At 38.1% G+C, this 22,139-nt stretch overlaps 1 protein-coding gene and 1 long non-coding RNA gene across 5 annotated transcripts in view; one reads left to right on the forward strand and one right to left on the reverse strand.

The window, feature by feature from the left end:
- Positions 1–17,293, reverse strand: part of LOC129145814 (uncharacterized) — a 39,159-nt gene extending 21,866 nt beyond the window's left edge. Inside the window, exon 1 of the long non-coding RNA XR_008551902.1 lies at positions 16,994–17,293. This is a non-coding gene — a long non-coding RNA (uncharacterized LOC129145814). The remainder of the gene's footprint in view (positions 1–16,993) is intronic.
- Positions 1–22,139, forward strand: part of TAFA1 (TAFA chemokine like family member 1) — an 856,565-nt gene that overhangs the window by 234,063 nt on the left and 600,363 nt on the right. The window lies entirely within an intron of this gene.

The following is a 22,139-nucleotide window of genomic DNA, read 5'->3' on the forward strand; positions in this document are numbered from 1 at the left end:
GAGCTGCTAAAATAAAAATGTATCTGTGTCTTCTCTTCCCTTGTGGTTGACCTAAAACAAACCCCAAAGATCATGGAACTGGAAACCACAAACTTCTTATTTCCTACAAAATTATTCTTAGTCTGATCAAGAAAGACCCCATGTGCTATGGTTGTAATCAGCATAGCTGGTTGTTTCCCTTTGCCCACCTTGTTTCTTAGTCAGTGCATATGTTGTTCTTGTTTATTCTCCTTAAAGCAAATAATAATAAAGACAACAACAATAATAGCAGCTAATATTTTGAGAAGTCATGGGCTAAGTGCCCTACAGGCAGTGTCTGATTTAATCCCTTCCTTACATTTTGTGCAGAAGATCTAAGTTTATTGTGTAGGTTGTCTGTGATGCAGATTTCTGGGTTCTGAGATTAGCGATTTCAAATCATTTCTGGGATGAGGTACAGGACTTTATACTGTTGGATGGTTTTGAGAAAGGGAATAGCTTTTACTCTTCAGTTTTTAACATACATGCTATTTTATTCTGGTGAAGATGGTGTAAGGACTGCATTTTGGGAAACAAAACATAATAATGTGTTACGTACCATAACAGATAAATCACTGAGATGGAAAAACAAGAATCTTTGTCTGCCAGATATCGGTAAATCAGGGAAGACTCACTGGAGGAGTTGACGTATGGTTTTTAAGAACAGAACTTTAGAACTGGGCACCCTGAGTTCCCATCCCAGCTCTGCCTCTTGATAGTTGAGTGACCTTGACTAAGTCCCATATTATCCTTTCTGTGCCTTAATTTCTTCCTGTGTGAGAAAAGGATAGTAATAGCACTTGACTTATATGGTCACTTGAAGAACTGTATGAGTTAATACCTGTAGCTTTCTTAGAATAGTGCCTAGAACTTTGAAAGTACTATTTAATGATGGACACTCATATTTTTATTCGTCAAGGGTAAAATCCTTGAACAGAAGCTTAAAGGATGAGGAGTGTTACCTAGTGTATTACCAGATGTGGTAATAGCAGGTGGTTTCTGCAGCAGCACAGACACCATGTGCAAAAGCAGAGAGATGAGCAATAGCCTTATGTTCAAGGAGCAGAAAGCCTGGGATATGAGGTTGGAGAAATATGTAGGGGTTAGGTCATGAAGGTTCATGGGTTTTATATTGCAGACTTTAAAGTGAAGGAGAATATTCCCAGGAGTATCAGTGGGTGGTAGTCTTGGTATCACTCTGCTATCAGTGGAAAACGGCTCTGAGGGAAGACCACAGGCAAGGTGACTGGAAGGACCTGTAGGGATCCGAGTGACAGATGGTGAAGATATGGATTATAAACAGTAATGAAAAGATAGAGAGGGGATACTTAAGAAATATGTAGAGGATAAATTAGGCAGGTTTTGATTTTATGAGGACAGGTTTAAAAAAAGACATGGAAAAAAGTCAGGTTTCTGTCTTAAGAACTGGGTGAATGGCAATGCCAGTAACTGAGATAAAGAATAGGGGTTCTCTGCAGATTCAGTGAGTTCAGTTTGATCTATGTGGATTGTGGTAACCGTGGGATGCCCGCAGAGAGATATCTATAGGCAGTTGGACATTATGAATGTAAAGTTTAAGTCATTTTTTGGAGCTGAAGTTTTGAACACATGATAGATAATTTATATTACATTATGTGTCATATATATTTTATGTATATGTAATATGTATGAAAGCTCTGGGAAACTGAAAGGAAAACTGCAAGTATAAGGCTCAGAGTAGCATCAGTCTATTCTTGCAGTTTTCAGCAATAATAAGCTTAAGTTACACTATAAAGAACTCCAGTGAATTTTTTTTCCTGAGACAGAGCAACACACTCTTTCCCCAGCTCATTAAAAGGATTTCTGAAGAGAAAACATTGAGTGCAGAGATATACACTTACATTATAGACTTCCAAAGAAAATTTTCAGACAAGCCATCCTCATTCTTGGCTAATTATAAAATAAGTAGATAAACCAATGGAAGAGACCTCCTTTGGGTAGACTTTTGCATTTTTGTGGACTTCTGAGAGGATTAATTATACCTATAGCTTTTTTTTTTCTATAAGCAGAAAGCATTTTTATAGATTTACAGAACATGAAAGTTAGAAGCAATCTGATAATATATGTTAAAAAAAGGAGGTCCCCACAGGCTGAATGATTTAATCCAGATGTTCCAGCCAATGTATGTCAGGACTAGGCTGTTAAAATAAAGTCCATTGGATTGGATAAATGAATTTCTACAGTGCTCCATGCTGACTACTTTTCAATATGGAAATACATATCTTTGTTACCTTAAATATTCTCTTCTCTTTTTATTAGTTGCCTTGTAGGTATGGGGAACAGAAAACTATAAATGAACATAGCATTGTCAGGGTGGACATGGCTTAGAAAGCTTCTCCTCAACAAAACCTAGCATACTATGAATAGTTGCAAACCCGCTAATAAAGTTTGATTGGAAAATTCTATTGGATTAAAATGTTTCCAGATTTAAGATATAAATGTCATATTCTCATGCACAATTATTCTTTTCCTGAATGCATACTAGTTAGTGGTGGTAGCAGTAGCTGAAGTGTAAATAACTCTGCAAGATGGTAGTAATAGGAACAATTATGATGAGGAAGACAATACATGCATTTTGTTTTCTATGTAAGAGAGCATTTTTATTGACAGTATATATATATATATATATATATATATGCTGTGTGTGTACACACACACACACACACACACACACAGACAAACATGTAATTGAAAACTTTTACACTCAGCCTCAAATTCCTGGGATTAGATCCTAGTGCAAACATTTTGTAGCTATGTGACCTACAGTAAATATTTAAATTCTTAAGGTCTCAGTTTTCTTATCAGTAAAGGAAACTAAAAGTGCCTGCATGAAAGGGATGTGGTGAAACTCAAAGGAAAACAAAAACGTATATAAAACATCTGGCAAAATTTAGAACTAACTCTATGAGGGTGGCTTTATTCTCAGGGAGGTAAAATTTACAAGTTTGTTTTATGGTGGATCTTGAACTTTAAATCCATATCTATCTGACTCCTGAACCTGTCTGATAACCACTGTATACATTTTCTTTTTCTTTTTTTTTTTTTTTAATAAATTTTATTGTTATATTCCCCATACAATTGCAGCCCCCCCATTCTGACCCCAATCCCTCCCCTCCCACCCCCGCCCCCCTAAAAGTGTCTCTGGTTCATAGTTTTTTGTTGATTTTGATTTTCACTTTCTTATAGTTATTCATTTTCCTGGTCCCTTATTTAAGTTTTCTAGATTCCTGCTATGAGTGAGACCATCCGGTATTTTTCTTTTTCTTTTTGGCTTATTTCGCTGAGCATGATCCCTTCCAGCGCCATCCATGTTGCTGCAAATTGCATGTGTTTATCTTTTTTGAATGCTGAGTAATATTCCATGGTATATATGTACCACATCTTCTTGATCCAGTCATCTACTTTTGGGCATTTGGGTTGTTTCCAAAGCTTAGCTATTGTAAACAGTGCTGCTATAAACATAGGGGTGCAGGTGTTCTTTGGAATTGATGTTTCTGTGTCCTTTGGGTAAATACCTAGGAGTGGAATTGCTGGATCATATGGAAGCTCTATGTTTAGTAGGTCCAGAAATCTCCATACAGCTTTCCACAGTGGTTGGACCAGTTTGCACTCCCACCAACAGTGCAGAAGAGTTCCTTTTTCTCCACACCCTCGCCAACATTTGTTGTTGCTAGTTTTTTTAATATGTGCCATTCTCACTGGTGTAAGATGGTATCTCATGGTAGTTTTGATTTGCATTTCCCTGATGACAAGTGATGTTGAACATTTTTTCATATGCCTGTTGGCCATTTGCATTTCCTCTTCAGAGAAGTTTCTTTTAAGCTCTTCTGCCCATTTTTTGACTGGATTATTTTCTTTGTTGTTGTTGAGTCTCATCAGCTCTTTGCAGATTTTTGTGATCAGTCCTTTATCATTAGTGTTGGGTGCAAAAATGTTCTCCCAGTTGGTGGGGTTTCTCTTTGTTTTTGTTATTGTCTCTTTTGCTGTGCAAAAGCTCTTTAATTTGATGTAGTCCCAGCTGTTTATCTTTGCCTTCACTATCACTGCTTTGGGTGATGTGTCTGTAAAGATGTCTTTGATGTGCAAATCACGTAGTGTTTCGCCTATATTTCCTTCTATATATTTTATGGTTTCAGGTCTTATGTCTAGTTCTTTAATCCATTTTGAGTTGATTTTTGTGTATGGTGTGAGGTGGTGGTCAAGCTTCATTCTTTTGCATGTAGCGACCCAGTTTTCCCAGCACCATTTATTGAACAAACTTTCTTTGCTCCAATGCATATTCTTTGCTCCTTTGTCAAAGATTAGTTGACCATAAATCTGTGGGTTTATTTCTGGATTTTCTATTCGATTCCATTGGTCTGTATGTCTGTTCTTGTTCCAATACCATGCAGTTTTGATGATTATGGCTTTGTAATATAGTTTGAAGTCTGGGAGTCTGATGCCTCCATTCCCTTCTTTTTTTTTCAGGAGAGCTTTGGCCATTCGGGGTTTTTTGTGATTCCATATGAATTTCATCAATAATTGTTCTATTTCTTTGAAGAATGACATTGAAATTTTGATTGGAATAGCATTGAATCTGTATATTGCTTTTGGTAGGATGGCCATTTTAATAATGTTTATTCTTCCAATCCATGAGCAGGGGATGTCTCTCCATTTCTTTGTGTCTTCTTCTATTTCTTTTAACAGTGTTTTATAGTTTTCTTTGTATAGGACCTTTACCTCTTTTGTTAGATTTATTCCCAAATATTTGATTTTTTTTGTTTCAATAACAAAAGGGATGGTCTTTTTGATTTCTTCTTCTTCAGATTTATTGTTTGTGTATAGGAAGGCTACTGACTTTTGCGTGTTGATTTTGTATCCTGCCACTTTACTGAACTGATTGATGAGTTGAATTAGCTTTTCTGTGGAGTTTTTGGGGTTCTCTATGTATAATATCATATCGTCTGCAAATAGTGATAGTTTGACTTCTTCTTTTCCTATTTGGATTCCTTGGATGTCTTTCTCTTGTCTTATTGCCCTGGCTAGGACTTCCAGTATTATATTGAAAAGCAATGGTGAGAGTGGACATCCTTGTCTTGTTCCAGATCTTAATGGAATTGCTTTCAGCTTTTCACCCTTGAGAATGATACTGGCTGTTGGCTTGTCATAGATGGCCTTTATGATGTTGAGGTATGTTCCTTGTATCCCCAGAATTTCAAGGGCTTTTATATGTTGCTTCACAATTGAATCTTGAAAATTGATTCTTGAATCTTAAAATTTTTTAATCTTTTTATTATTATTATCCCCAAACAGTTTTCAACATAGAGATTCCCCACTCCTGAATCATCTGAAATTATCACAGCAAGATTATCTCCATTGAAAAATTAGTGCTTGGGTCATGGGTTATTTGTCTTTCCCTGGTGACAAAAGGCACATAGTTAGAATGTAAGACCAACATCTAGACAACATTGAATCACAGGAGAGAGAGCCAGGGTTAATAAACATTGTTATTTAGTACAATAAATCTGCTTGTTTTATGTACAGTATTCCATTGAAACTGGCCACAATTGGATCCTGTTTTTCAAAGACTGCATAGTTATTGCTTTGAATTCTTTTCTGTATGGATACACTAATTGAAACAGGGTAAAATTAGCTATTTTGATTTTCCATTGAAGTTTGAGACCCTTGTGGCTCCATCTCTTACTCCTAGGCTAATAGACTATTAGTCAACTTCAGTGAGTTTTCTTCCTCTCGCTTCCTTTTCCATAAGCTGATTTAGAAACCAACTTGTTCGTTGTGATAAGAATATTGAAAACCTAACTAGGATGTTAATTCAATCCCAGAAAGAAAAGATAGGTTCAGTTGAATTGTAATGAATTTCTTTCATTCTATACTGTTTCAAGTCCCAAGGACTTTAACAAGGGAGTTTTAAAAAGTAAATGCTGTTTTATTACATATTGTGAAGAAGCAGCAATTAAAATGTCTAATTAAGTTAACCTCTAACGCTGGACAACTTTTCATTGTCTCAAGTGAATAGAAAGATGAAGCTGATGATACCATTGCTATTAATGGACCAAGAACCAATACCTGCCATAAGAAAAAAAGCACTCCCAATCATCCTAAGAAAAATCTCCAACAACAGAATTAAATAAGCATCATAGTAATGTTGTGATTTCTTTTTCTGTTGCCTTAATACCATATAAGCATTCTTGGTGAAAGATAATTGGAAAAACTAAATTCTAGCCCTATATGTTTTGACTCATGATCTATATGACTTTGGGCTTTAGAGTGAGATTAAAGAAAAAAGGAATCTACAGAAGCCCCAAGAAAAATCTATAAGCTTTAAGGAGTCATTGCATTATTTCTACTTCATAATTAACTTATCCTTATTATTTTTTAAAGATTTATTTATTTATGCATATAAGAACTGGGATATAGGCCAAAGGGGCAGGAGGTGAGGATTCACCAGAGACAGAGAGGCTTCCCAACATAAAGGATTTGAAATAGTATGAAGACTGCTGTATGTCATGAGCATACATAATAGGAGAGTATCCCCAAGCTCAGAAGAGGACTCAGCTCTGTCTAGGAAGTAAAAACATTATGAACAGGAAGAATATTAATTGAGGCACTTAACTGACCAAGCCTCATCTACATTTAATTTCTAAGTAGTTAAATATTTCAGGTGATTGTCTCTTGCCTTTGCTTGAATTATCTGGATTTTACTTCCCTGTTTTCCATAGATTTTATGTGAAAATCATTTAAAATAAAATTATACATCCCAAAATATTGAAGATGTATACCCCAAAATGATCATTATGTGCAGATAGTGAGATCATAAATGATTTTCTTATTTTTTCTTATTCTAAACTTGCTTAAATATTTAGCTTCTTCTAGTCCCATAGAACAGACTGTTTCGAACTAGCAAAACATGGAAGTGCTATGGTCACTTGGGCCAATTGGGCTCTCTGGGAATCTGTGAACCTGTGAACAGGTATTCGTATACCTTGGGACTCATGGGAAATGGAAATGAGTGCAAAGCCTCCCTGTATGCCTCAGAGGGACACTGGCAATTACAGGCTTTGTGTTGTTGGTCTTGGCTCCTTTTGGGCTACGTGTGTGTGTGTGTGTGTGTGTGTGTGTGTGTTGCTTCTGGCCCATTATCAACTAGCTTCATTCAGTCCTTGTTTGATATTTGATCTCTCTCTCAGCTTCTTTTATCCCATGGTCTCTCCTTTTTTATTTTTATTTTTTTATATAAATTCAGCTCGTTCACCAAAACAGAGTTCCTTACTAAAGAACTCCAAGTATGGCTCTGGAAGGTTGTTACCACCCCTAACACTCATAGGAGACTGCAGATCAAATAGTATTTTCTGCACAGGCGAGGAGTGCATCTTATTTATTTTTGGCTTTTATACAATGCAATGTGTGTATCTATCATTTCCAATAATGCAAGTTTCTGTCATATTTAGAATTCACAGGAACTATCTCAGAGACTAGGAAAAAAGTTTAATTCAACTTTCTATATTCTTTAGTTTGAATAAGATTTTAATAAATTCCCCCAGTGAGCGAATTTTGATTATCTTTTCAAGTATTCTTATGGGGACTGTGCTATCCCCCAAACCTCTTCCCACACTTGATGCAGTGAAACTGCAACACAACACACATACCTGCTTGAACAGATGTGCCCAACATGAAAAACTCTACCTCAGGTCTTGATCTTTATTGTAGAGCTGAGCAATGATTCTGTTATTGTCTGGGAAAATCAACATCAGACACTTGATGAAGCTCACAATTATGCTCACTGTCGAGGCACAACCCCTTGTACTATTAAAATGGCCAGCCTTTAAGACATGGAGCATTTCCTGATGTTTTGATTTGATTAGTGGTCCAGAATGCAAGCCTCCTAGAGCCACTTCCTCTTCTTCCACAAAGTGCTTTATGATCACAGACAGTTCCAGAATATGTTCAGGTTATTGAGGACATTGATCATTAACTTCACCCAGGAGGGAATCTGAACAGGGGTCAATAAATACAGAGTTCCAGATTGTTTAGAGCTTCTTGGAGATGCAAGTCCTTTCCAGGATGTCCTGTTACAACTTGGAAAGCGTCCAGTCTTTCTCTGAGATTTTTTATTTCAGCAGCGTGAATTGTGTATATTATATATCTTTATTGCTTGACTGTTGCACAGTGTTAATGCAGCTTTTTTCCTTCTTGTTTTCACTTATTCCTAAGTTATAAGATCAACCAACTGCATAAAAAAGCATTTTGACATTACCTTCCTCTTTTGATTTCGAATTTCACATCTTAATTGTTGCGTTTTAAAATGAAAATATTATGTAGTGAGAATGCACAAAAGATACCATCATTTATTGTTAATTTAGCATAAAAAGTGATGGCAGCTTGTTGCCAGTAATGATCTTGAAGTTGTTAAACTTGTGGCCACAGAGCCTACTGTGATATAAACCCATTTTCCCAGACAGTGACTTGGTGGATAGGAAATCCTTGATCTTATCAGACAACAAAAGGCTTTAGGAAGTGTTCTTTTAAATGATTAACAAAAAGAATTTTTCCCTTGATCAGGATCATTGAGGTTAAAATGAGATGTTAGAGCATTATTTTCCTTGCAAGTTCATCATTTTATCAAAATGAAAAGGGTCTTCAACAAGACACCCCACAAATCCCAAGACAATAATTACATTCTTGGAACTGGAAATCTTGCATGTTTGCAGACATTTTAGAGTTTGGCATTTGTGGCTTTTTGCACACTATGAAATATTTATGCGTTGTTCAAATAACCCTGCTTAGTTACCATTGGATACCTACTGTTGTACAGGAATTGCATTTAGAAAGCAATTGAATCTGATTTGCAAAATCCATAAAGCTCTCATACCCAGACACTTCAGTAGAAATTTTTTTGAGACAGCAGTTAAAATGCTGGGAAATAGATGTTAATTTAGTTTAGAGGTTTTCATGTTTTTGTGGTAGAGAAAGAAAATAATTATTCTCAATATTTTGCATTTCATTTAAAGGACATTTTGCCAATAACATTTGACTGTCTGCACTAGACATTTTTATTTTATTTAATTAATTAGTTTTTATAGTCATTCCCCCACTTCTCATCCTCATCTCTGCTGTTAGTCCTCCTGTCCTCCTGCTAAGAGCTTTTTTTTTTTATATATCTTTTTCTTTCTCTCTTTCTTCTTCTTCTTCTTTTTTTTTTTTTTTCTGGTCCCTCCACACAGAAACCCTGACCTAGATAGACTATTTCTTGCCAAGCTCTCTGAGACTCTGGGTCAGGATAACATCAGTTTGGCAACAACTACCATTTGATTTTGATTGTACTCCCCCTGAAAGGTGCCTCCTGCTCTCTGCATACACCATCCCTTATGCCTTTTTGACCTCTCCCTTCTTCCTCCTTCTTGATTTTTGGATAGAGCCCATGTGAGTGGGATTGCTGGGCCAATTGCATTTTTGTTTTTACTTTTATTAAGGTAAATCCAGATTGCTTTCCAAATGTCTGCAGCATTTTGCATTTCTTCCAACAGTGTAATAGAGTTCCTCTTTTTCTATATATTCTCTAGCATTTGTTGTTGGGGGTCTTTTTTAACATTTGTCATTCTCATGGATGTTAGCTGATATCTCATTATGGTTTTGACCTGCATCTCCCTTACTGAAAGCAATGATGAACATTTTTCCATGTATCTGTTGACCTTCTGCATATCCTCTCTGGTGAATTTTCTATTCAGATCTGCTGCCCATTTATTAATTGGGTTGTTTGGTTTTTATAGTTAAATTGAATATGTTTTTGTACATCTTGGCTATTAACCCATTGTGTGGTATGTAGTGTTTGTATATTTTCCATTCAGTAGGATGTATTTTTAGACTACTAATATTTTCTTTTGCTTTTTTTAAAGATTTATTTTTATACAAGAACTAGGGTACAGGCCAGATACATGGGAGAGTGAGGGGGTTCACCAGAGACAGAGTGGGGAGCAGTACAGGCAGACGGACTGAAACCACTGCTGAGGGGAGCAGCGTGCGAGACAGGAGAGGTCTGCTGCACCATAGGGGTATCTCTCTGGCCGGCCAGGAATCGAACCTGCACTGTAGAGGCTGCGGACAGCTTCACAGTGCTGTGCTCAACCTGCTGCGCCACTGGGGAGGCTCTATATTTGACATTTTATCATAAAATAATGTACATCTCTACATCATTACTTTTCTTAAATGGAAATCTATTTTATCTGATATAAGTATAGCTGTTCCTGACTCTTTTTTTTTTTTTTAATTGCCATTTGCTTGTAGGACTGTTTCCAACCTTCAACTCTAAATCTGTGTTTATCTTTGTTGAGAAAATGATTTTTATGTAAACAACAGAAGGTTGGACTATGTGTTGAAACCCACCCAGCCCCTCTCTACCCTTTAATAGGTGAATTCAAATCATTTATGTTTAAGGTGATTATTTAAACTAGACATAAATTCTCATTGCCATTTTGTCTATTTATATTTTTAAAATTTAGTTTTGGCTTTATTTTTTGGGCATCTTTCTTCTATGTTTTGTTTAATTTACATTTTCATTCTCTACATGTTACGTGTATTAGTTTTTATTTGAAGGTTATAGTGAAGTTAATTTGTTATGGTCTATGCTTGTGATCTCTTAGATGGTTTGATCTCGTATTGGTCCTACTTGGTCCATTTTCACTCTCCTCCTCTTCCATGTTATATAATTTTTATATCTATTTGTAGATATATTTTATTGCTCTTTAAACATTTTTATTTTATTTTGAGGGGTTACATTTTGCTATTCCACATGTACACATGTTCTACTCAATCGTCACCAAACCACTTGTTTCTCCATCCCTATCTTTTCCCTCCCTTGTTGCTTTTTAATAGCCTCTTTAGTAATTTTTTAAAAATATTTATTTATTTATTTATACAAGCACTGGGTACAGTCAGAGATCCACGAGGGTGAGAGAATTCACCAGAGCCGGAGGGGAGAGCAGAGCAGACAGACTGACAAAGTACACTGCTGAGGGAAGCAATGGGTGCCAGGGGAGGTGTGGGTTGCAGGAGAGGTCTGCGCGCCATGTGGGACCCTCGCCTGGCAGCGGGGTATCGAACCTGTGCTGCAGAGGCTGCGGGCATCTTCGCAACCCAGCGCTCAATCGCTGCGCCACCGGAGAGGCTCCTCTTTAGTAATTTTTTAATGTTTGGTTTGATGTCGATATATTCTTTTAATTTTTCTTTTTCACTGAATCTCCTTACCCTTCTGTCTAAAATGGTAGCCTGGCAGGATAATGTATTCTATGTTGCACATCCTTTTCTTTGAGTACTTTAAATATCTCCTACTATTTGTTTTTTGTCTATAAAGTTTCCCACTATAAAGTCAGCAGACATACTAATAGGTGTTCCCTTACAAGTTCTGTGAATGCTTGGGGTATTCTGTTCTTGTCATTGGCTTTCAACAGTTTTATTATGATGTGTCTTGAAGTGTGTCAGTGTGATGTTATTTTGTTTGGAACTCTGGGTATCTTGAATCATGGTCAATTATTTGTTTCCCAGATTGAGGTGGATTTTAGAAATATTTCCTTAAAGAATATTTCAGTATCTTTCTCTTTCTTTTGCCTTTCTGGAACTCCCATGATATACATATTATTCCTCTTTAGGTTATCCCAGAAAGTTGTTACACTCCATTTTGTAATATTTTTCTTGTTATTGTTCTATTTGTATGTACTCCTCTCATAAGAAATTGGGTATAACCTTAGTTTTTTACCCAGGATATTTAGGTGTTCATTAGTTAAAAAAACAATGCATTTTTACCTGTTCAAATGACTGGACATTTGTGCTACTAAGAAGTAATAGGTAGGTAGTAAATGGGGCAGTAGGGTGCTGAAAGATCACATCCATGTGAAAATTAAGTGTTCAAGGTTCCTACAGTGCTTCAAGTACAAAAGTTATTTGGTAAGGGCCTGTTATGATCCCTTACTCTAGACCAATTCTTTGATCATTGCATTTCAAATAGCCTCAAGCCAGTCTTAATCTTTAGGCTGTGGTTGATCAATTGTTGTAACACTGGATAGGGACTATATTTGATGCAAATACAGAAGCTTGTCGTTGTTCTCTTTACCTTTGAGTAGGGAATCTTTATTCGTAGCACTTGCTTTGTTGTGAAGTTCCAGGTGCTTCAAACTTTGATTAATGAAAGCATTTTGTTATTGCTCCAGTTTTAGCCCCGAATGTGGGTTTAGGAGCTGTTTAGACTATTACAGACACAGGCTACACATCATAGCCTCCTTTTTGAGGAGACACGTGATCCAGCACGTGATCCCATTTTGTTTCCAACTGTTACATTTTGGGAGCCATAGGCTCAAGCCTTTAATCACCAGTCTGCAGGCTACTCCTGAAAGTCTCTGTCCCTCATGCTGTCTCTGTTTATCCCATTCTCAAGTACAGTCCCTAGTTTTTAAAGTCCCTTTTGTAGATTTTTTTTTAAGCAATAGTTAATGTTCATACCAGTAATACATTTATTAACACAAAATCTTAAAATGTAAATAATATAATAACTATTACCTAGCAAAAAACATTTTAGAAAATACCCTTTCAGATTTTTCCTTTGCTTATCTCCTTCCCTCCCTCCCTCCCTTAGTTCCTTCCTTCCTCCTCACTTCATTCCCTCCCTGCCTCTCTTCCTTTCTTCCCATTCATGCATTCATTCTTATGTTTAAAACATGGCATTATTTATGTGCAAACTTATTGTAACTTGCTTTGGTAATGTTGCCACATAATTTTAATAGCCAGTATATAGAATTCTATTTCATGGGAATTGTCTTTTGTTATAAAAAGATTACAACAATTGTTTATATAATCTTTTGCTACTGGGTAAATTATTTCTAATTTCTGTCTGCTATAAACATTTCTGTGATAAACCACATTCATTCATTCATTAAACAAATATTTATTGAGCTGATACCATGTATCAGGTTCTGGGGTGACAACAGTGTTAGAGACAATATATTTTCTATCTTCCTATGTTCCTATGACAAATAAAACAAAATCATTTAAATTTAATTTGCAGTAACAACATTTGCTTTTGCTGAGACATTATTATCAGTTACAATATCAGTGCTTCTGATTATTATTTTCAAGGTTATTAAGAGATTTTATATAAATCATACAATAATTCAGACCCTGAAATAAAAGTATGTACTCACAGAGCATCTGTAGTCTACATTAATTTAATTGAAGAGTGATACAGCAATTGTATTATCTGACTCCCTCCACAGCCAGAGTGGACCAGAAATATTAGACTAATGCACCGAATTTATCTTTCCATTGATTTTTATTTTAGTGCTCTTTTGTGATTTTGATATATACAGAGGTTTCTGCTCATAGCCACCAGGTAGATGGAGACAGTGTGACATTATTATATATGAAACATTGGCTCTGAGCCAGGGATCCTCGATATGAAATTGAATTCAACTACTTACTAGCTGTTTGACCTTTGGAGGTTACAAATATCCCTGAGCTTCAGTTTTCTACTCTGCAAAATGAGAACATATTATTAGATAATTTCTAATTTTCAATTTAGCAATTATGAGCTGTGGGTTTTTCATTGTTTCTATTGGAAGCTGCTACTGAAATGGTGTGGGGCACTTATGAATATTGATTCAATCTATCAGAGCTAACATAAGAGATACAGATGAAAAACATAATAAATGTAATGGAAGTTTTGAGTCAAAGAATGTTTTGGCATATACAATTTGAAGGATTATTCTCACTAATAATGTGTTTGAATAGACTGTAGAAAGTCAAATGTAGAAATGGAAAGACCAATTGAAAAGCAATAGATGCAGTGAGTGCATTTGAAACATAGATTATGGTGATGTCACTGAAAAATGGTGAGAAATAGTGACATCCTGCCTCTATTTTGAAGGTAAAACTGATTGGATGTGTTGATGACTAAGCTGTAGGGTGAGAGGCAAAGAGATATTCAGGATCACTCTACAGTTTTAGACCTGAGCAAATAGATAAGTGGTTGTCAATTGAGTTGGAGGATATTGAGGGAGCAAATGTTTTCATGGAGGTTGAAGCAGGGGGTGGCCAGCATTTTGGCTTTGTACATGCTGTGTGAATTGCCTGTTAGCCATGTTGGATGGAGATGTTCATGTGTGGACTTGGATATATCAGTCTAAAACTCAGGAGAGAAGTCAGAGAGGCAACTTAAATTTGGGGCTTAGCAGGATTCACTAAGAGATATTAAACAAGGCAGCTGATCTTGCTCTCCTTCAATTTAGATAATCATCTATATGGTTTATGATCTTTTTTTAAAGATTTATTTATGCATACAAGAACTGGGGTGTAAGCCAGAGGTGCGGGGTGGGGGGGGTGAGAGGATTCACCAGAGAGAGTGAGGAGCAGAACAGGCAGATCTACTGTAATACACTGCTGAGGGGAGCAGTGGGTAAGGCAGGAGAGGCCTGCTGTGCCATGTGGATTGCTCCCTGGCCAGCCAGGGATCGAACTTGTGCTGCAGTGGCTGGTGATAGCTTGATAGTGCTGTCTTTAATCCCTGTGCCACCAAGAAGGCCCCTTGTTTGGGATCTTTTTGTAAAAAATAAATGAGATAATACAAATTCCAGAAAGTTTTTAGCACACTGAACTTATAGAATAAGTGTATAGTAGACATTAACTCTTCCTTCTCTTCATTATAATGATAGGTAGATGGATAGACAGAGGAGTAGATTGGTGATGAATTAATTAACTGGTGTGAACACTTGTAAGACTCAAGTGAGAGGTTTAGCCCATCTTGGAGACCATGAAGAAAATGAGTATTCATCTGACTTCTTTGGTGTAGTTTGTGGAGAATATAGGAGACAAGACAGATCCTATAACATATTTAACTAGTGGTTGGATTAATATGGTTATCAATTTTACTTTCCAAGGAAAACAAGCCATGAATCCCACGATCCATATTATCATGACTCACTGTGCCAACCCTAATCTTTGTGATTGAAGTGCAGTTCTGACCTTCTTGCCTAGATGGAAATGTTAACTAGAAAAAGACTTGTGTAGTCCTTGAGATGCTCAAAGAATCTTTTCAATAATTCAGCCAGCTGTATTTACATGGTCCCTCAATGTCTGGGCAAGGACTTGTTAGGGACAAAGGATAAAATATTAAAGAGAGAAATATAAACAATCCTAGCTTGAATTGCAATTTCTATGTTTATGACTCTCAGAAGCTATTATATGTGTGATAACTGAAAATGAAATTGGCTGGCTGACCTCCTAAGACCCCCTCTTAAACACTAAGTGAATATTTCACCATAATGACCAAGACATTGCAGTTGAGGTTAGCAACCTGAGCCTGTCTGTGCACTAAGAACTCCTTAATTCATTCAATCACCAAAGCTGTGAAGAGCAATTAATATGAGCCAGATAGCAGGCTAGCTGAGAATTGCAGCATTTTGGGAGTTGTGATGGCTGAGTTCTCATTGGTTGATAAGTCAAATCTTCTTTCCAGTATACTAAACAAATCTCAACGAGACATATGTTTCATTAAAAAAAAACCACACATTTATTTTTAGATATTTGTAGACTCATATACTGAGATATACTGTGTACCTTTTATCCGTTTTCCCCCAATGGTAACATCTTGCAAAGCTTTAGTTAGAATCACTGACAAGATGTTGATAATTCAGGTTTTTATTATGATTTGGAGTCTTAAGATTTTAATAAGCCAGAAGGAAAAAGATAAATATCGGATGGATTCATTTGTATGTGGAATATAGAGAAACCAAACAAAAGGTCAAGAAAAAGACAAAACTAACAAGCTGACAATAGATCTGAGGCCTCCAGCAAGGTAAAGGGAGGGAGGGTGGTCAAAAAAAAAAAAAAAAAAACAGGGGAGGGAAGAACAGAGGGGAATATGGTGATGGTTCATGTGTAATATATTGGCAAGAGAATTATGGGGCCTACACCTGAGAAGAGAAACCCATTACTGCACAAAATGAACAACACTATAAGAAAAAAAAAACCCACAACCTTTTATTGTTACCACAAAATATACATTAGTATCATATCAGACAGAGGTAGCTAACAGAAGAATTTCAGGGTTCAGGGAAGGAAGGATGAAGTTGAGACAGGTCATTTTAGGGAATAAAACTGTTCTGTGTGACAAAGTCTTGGTGATAAGGGCATGATGTCAGGGTCACAACCCACTGACAGTACACATAGGAGTGACCCCAACAGCATACTCTGGGCTTCAGCTGAGAAGATGTCACAGCACTAACACCTCCTGCAGAGAAGGAATGTCATGGCCTGACAGACTGTAGGTGAGCTATGTACCAAGTGGACCAGAGTGACCTGACCCCAGTCACCATCAGCCTGCCCACTGCCCCAATGCACAGAGTAAGCAGCATCATTTTCTCTGCATGAGAAGAGCAAGGCGGGGGCAGAGGGGTTTTCTAGAACCCACTGCCATCCTTTCCTCCAGCCTCACAGTGATGAGCCCTGGTTGCCAGGCAGCTGTTTGATTTGGAGACAGAACTTTCCACTGTGTTCTGTGTTGTCCATTAGACCTACAGGATACTAGCAAATGGTGGCTGAACACAGAGAGCAAAGGGATGTGTTTGCCTGAAACAGGGTCAGTCGGGACAGGAGAACGGTATACCAGGATAGGCTGGAATGCCCCCCCCCACCTGCCTGGGCTCTAAAACAAGAGAGCTGCCAAAAAATCCCCAAGAGGCCAGAAACCAAAACCAAGGGCTATAAGAATACAATAGGGGCCTATGGGCTGTAGCCAAACAAAGGGCAGTTACTGATAAGAGGACAGGTCACTGTCTGTGGGTTCTCACCTGTGTGCACAATTGCAAGAGACCTCAGTCTCCAGGAACAACCATCATGGGGTTTATTTTACAAACAGGGCAAATAAAGAGCTTACTGCAGCCATAAGAACACTCACCCTGATAGTGTCCCCCAGAAGTACAAGCAGTGTACTTGTCACCTGTCACCAGGAGTGCCGGACAGCACTGCCTAGTAGTGACAGTCACTACTGGTCCCCCTGAAGCCATGTCAGAGACACCAAGTGAAACAGGTCTTTGAGATACCAGGCCTGGAGCCTCCTAGGAGGTCAGCTACTGGATGCTTTGCTGCTTCTTTCTTCTTTCAATCATAGTTCTTTTCTTGGAGACCAGGAGTGAGTCTTCCCCTGCTTTCTTTGCAGCTGGAACAGTGTCTTCTTCAGCTCCTCCTTATGCTGGCTAATAGCCTCTTTTGGGGTGCCACACCACACAGCTGAATGGACCATTTAGCACCACTCAGCTCAAAGCTCACACCTGATTGGTCTGTTCCACAATCCAGGAAGTAAAAGGGCAGTTGCTGGGCTCTGAGGCGCAACTGCCATAACTGATTCGTGGTGCAGCAGCGGGGTCAGAGAATACCACTGCTGCTAAGGTGGGTGGGTTCTAGTAATATACACCGCCGGTCCTGCCGCAGGTCTGGGCTGCTCTGCTGCTGTGATGTGACTGTATGAGACAGGTGCCAGGACTCCTTGAAGTTTCCTGGCAGATCCTGCTTTGCACTGCTCTCCTGGATTTGACATTAAAGATTGGACAGGGTTTAAGAAGAGGGAAAGAACTTTCAGGAATGCAACCTGGTTTTGAAGAATGCCCTGAGCAGGAGGCACAAGTCCCTGAAGCCCTCCTGGTACCTGTGGGAAGCCTACTCCACCCACATTACAAATTCTCAATCTGGTCACACTGAAACTTGCACTAGAAATATCCACTCTCCAAACTCAGAAGACTCACCTGCAGACTGAAAATTACCAAGTGGATGGAAAGATCCAAGCACTCCAGTTGCAGCTTCAAGATGGGACTGAATCATATGAAAAACAAGTCCTGGAGCTGGAGAGGTTGAGGGCCGAGGACGAGGCACAGTGCCTGAACATCATAAAGAAACTTCTCAGCACCTGCTCAGGCCTGGACTCCACCCTTCAGGTTTGAGACCTCTACAGGGAGGTAGCCCAGACCCGGAGCAGAGAGCTACTGAAAGCCACTACCTCCCATCTCGAGGAGCTATGCCTATAGGAGAAGAGGGCCAGGAGAGCCAGAAGGCAAGGAGGAGAGCTTGCAGGAGCTGAAGAGAGGAAATGCAAACCTCGGGCAGAAGCTGGCCAGATAGGAGGCCAACTTCCATCCTTTGCCCCATGGACCTGGTGCTCCTGGGGCTTCCACCCTCCCAGAGGCCTTGTACTGCCAGGGGTTTTTCTGGATCCAGCTGTGGTGGAGCCTGGGGGCTGGGTTCCATGCAGATTTGACCCACCCCCACACCAGGTGCTGACACCCACACAGTCTGAGCTGTGTCTGCAGCACAATTTGAGTCCTGTATTCACTTGATCTTCTCGTTGATGCCTCATAGTTCCTATTGTAGTTTGATAATTTTAAGATTGTATTTTAAAAATGTTGACTATAAATAAAACATTGAAATATGTGCAAAATAAAAGATTTGAATAATTGGAATTGCTATTGTAAGATTTGAAACCGTAATTCTAAAGACATAAAAACATCATCGCTAATGCTCTTTTCCCTGTTTCGCGTTCTGTTATTCCCCTACAACTGTGACCCTGTGGGTTGGAATAGGTCTTCTGTCTGTGCTCTAGTGGACCTGTACTACTTCTTTTATGACATTCAGCTCACTAGTCATTGCTCCTTCAGTGTCAGCTTTCCTTTGTGATTATAACCTTAGAGGGCAAAAACAACATCTGCTATTCACTGTTTCTATGGCATCTGGTAAATAATTTGGCACCAAGAAAGCCTGGATAGTTTTATTAGCATAAGAAAATCAATTAGTCTACCCAGGGATAGATCAGAGTAAAACTAAAAGAGTGGTGATGCCGCTGACAATCCAAGTCAGTAAGACTTCTTCTGAGCCCAAATCTGTCCTCTTTAGAAAGATTTCCGGTAACAGGCAACAATCAAAATACATATGTGTTTTAACATATACAGGAAAGTTATTATCTTTCTACACTCCAATCTGAGTTAAATGGTATCAGCCAACTACTAAAATGTATTGTAATCAATCCTGAAAAAAAGAATCCATTCCAGAATAGCTTTCTTGATCAAGAATACTTTTTTGGTTCTCTAATCAGATGGACAACTTGGCAGACTCTTGAATAACAATATAACTTAATGCTTCCTAAACCCTCATTTTGATCACCCAGGACACCCTTAGGCTTCTCTCTAGGGATGATGGAACATTGATAATTGGGCATTTTAAATAGCTTGGCAGGTTATCTGAAACAGTCTAACAAGGAAGTAAACCCTAATGCCTAGCTCTGAGAACATATGGTATGTCTTAGAAGTTTTCCATTGAAAAATTTTGCATTTTGGACTCTGGAGTCACTGGTTGACTTTCTATGCACTCTAATTTCTTTACTGCTCTGAACCATAAAATTTAACTTAATTATCAGTGTCTGATTTGAGACCTTCCAGTATTTTTCTGTCAGATAGTTGCTTTGTTTTCTTTCTCTTTTTTTTTTTTTTTTTTTTTAGCACTGATCCATCATTTGGGAAAAAAAAAAAAAAACATAGATGTGGTATCTTTAGAGGTTTTTTTTTTTTTTCCTAAATTAAGGAACAGGAGAAAGATCAGTAAGCAGATCAATGAATTAAATAGTTATCAGTTTTGATGAACCACTGCAAGTGGCTGAAAAAATTAACACAGTGAGGAAGAGAAAAGTGTCCTTAACAGGAGCTGGCCTCAAATACACAGTTGGGCTTGAGCTTCCTTAAGGTGAATATCAGTGTTTCACAGAACATCAGCATCAGGCAAGACCTTTCTGTGATTATAACTGATCAAGACAATGACTCTAATCTTTATTGAACACAAAAATATGAACATTGTCCATACCACAAAGATGGCCAAATGTCTTCTTATCATAGTTATAGAAGTGACCACCGTGCTTTACCAGTTTTAGCCTTACACTGGGCTCTTATCCTGTAAGTAAGAATAATTAAAAACCCCATCATTGAATTATTCCAACAGAGTGTCCAATATTAAGACCCATTTTCTTGAACTAGTCTCCAAATCACCTTCTCCCAAATCTTATAAGTCCTTTCTTACCTCACCCCACTCTTAGCATGGTGCTCCAAATGTTACAAGCTCTTACTTCTTGTACTAAGTCAATAAATCCATCATTGTTTATTTCAAATTCAGAGAAGGTGAAAATTCTGAATTGAGGGTGTTGATGAATGAAAAACACTTATTCCTGATGTCTAAAGATTTCATCACTGAATTTGAGTCAATATTTAGAACAAAATCTATTAAAATAGTGGTACTTAGGGCCTCCCTGGTGGTGCAAGGGGTTAAGCACCACACTGTGAAGCAATCTGCCACCTCGCCAGCATGAGTTCGATCCCCGGCCGGCCAGGAAACAACCCACATGGCGCAGCAGACCTCTCCTGACTTGCCTGCTTCTCCCCTCAACAGTGTACTTCGGTCAATCTGCCTGATCTGTTCCCCACTCTGTCTCTGGTGAATCCTCTCACTCCCTGCATCTCTGGCCTGTACCCCAATTCTTGTATGCATAGATAAATCTTTAAAAAAATAGTGGTACTCAGAGAGGAAAGAGCAGATGGAGATCAGCATATGATTTGGGGAGAGGCTTGCATGAGTGAAGGTAGATGATGTGAAGAATAGAGACCAACTTATTCAAAGATTTCAACTTTTTTAAAGATGAATTTTAGACCAATGATATTAATCTTGTGACACATGGGCCAAAAAAGAAGGAAATTGAGCCATGCTCTGCCAGCAAATTCTTCCTTCTTTACACAGGTAAATCTTTCAAGGGGCTTATTAAGCTGTTTTCTTCAAAGAGCATATAGATACATCAACAAGCAAAAGAACACTTCTTCCTTCCAACAAGCAGCTCTCAGAAGTCATAAACAGAAACTCTTAATATCTGGACACCTACCAGAATAGCAATTGGACTCCCCAAATGTGCCAGTATAATATCAGCTGGCTCCACTTGCATATAGAATAAGGCAGGATAAATGATAACAGCTGAGTCAGTAGCCCTTTTAACCAGAGATCAAGATTTATCCACTTCAACTCAGATAGCTTTATTGTCTCTGCCTGAACAAGACAGGGAATAGCTTAATTTTACATATTTCATTCACTGCCAGTTTTATTTATCAAATTATTTTTATTGAGGTGACCTTGGTACAACAGTTTATATTTTTATTTTAACATTTATCATATTTTTTTACATTTTTAGACAATATTTGCTTCCCCCCACCCCCTCAGATTGAGTCCCCATAGAATTTCCATCCCCAAGGCACCCATGCACCATCACCATAGTCCCCTGTGCTCCTCCCTCCCTCCCTTTCACCCCTTTCCTTCCTCCTCCCCTGCAGGATGTCTCTGGTTTACAATAGTCTGTTTTTGCTTTGTTGTGTTTTCTATGGTTATTATTTTTTTTACACTGATGTCTTCTTTGGTTCCCCTATATTCCTGTTATAAGTGAAACCATCCAATATTTTTCTTTTTCCTCCTGGCTTATTTCATTAGGCATAATTCCTTCTAGCTCCATCTATGTTGCTGCGAATGGCATGAGTTTATCTTTTTGATTGCTGAATAATATTCCATTGCGTATGGTCCACCCACTGTGGAAAGTTGTCTGGAGGTTCCTCAATCTACTAAAAATGGAGCTACCATATGATCCGGCAATTCCATTACTAGGGATCTACCCAAAGGACACAAAAACAGTGATTCAAAAGAACACCCGTACACCTATGTTTATTGCAGTGCTATTTACAATAGGTAAAACCTGGAAACAACCCAAATGCCCAAAAATAGATGACTGGATCAAAAGTTTATATTTTAGTAGTATAGCATCATACCTCTTCAAATGTATGTTATCAGAACATACCCATCATCAGTACCCCCCATCATAGTCCACTGGACCCCCTCTCCTCTTTGCTTCTCATCCTGCTTCTTTCCCTCTGGTAGCCTCAGTTCTACCCATTGCTAGTTTTAAACAGTCTGTTTTAGATGAACTCAATATTTTGGATAACATTCATAAGTTCATTGTTGGAAATCGAAAGTGTCCT

This window comes from Talpa occidentalis, unplaced genomic scaffold, assembly GCF_014898055.3.
Source record: "Talpa occidentalis isolate TD23 unplaced genomic scaffold, MPIMG_talOcc4v2.1 talOcc4.10, whole genome shotgun sequence".
NCBI lineage: Eukaryota > Metazoa > Chordata > Mammalia > Eulipotyphla > Talpidae > Talpa > Talpa occidentalis.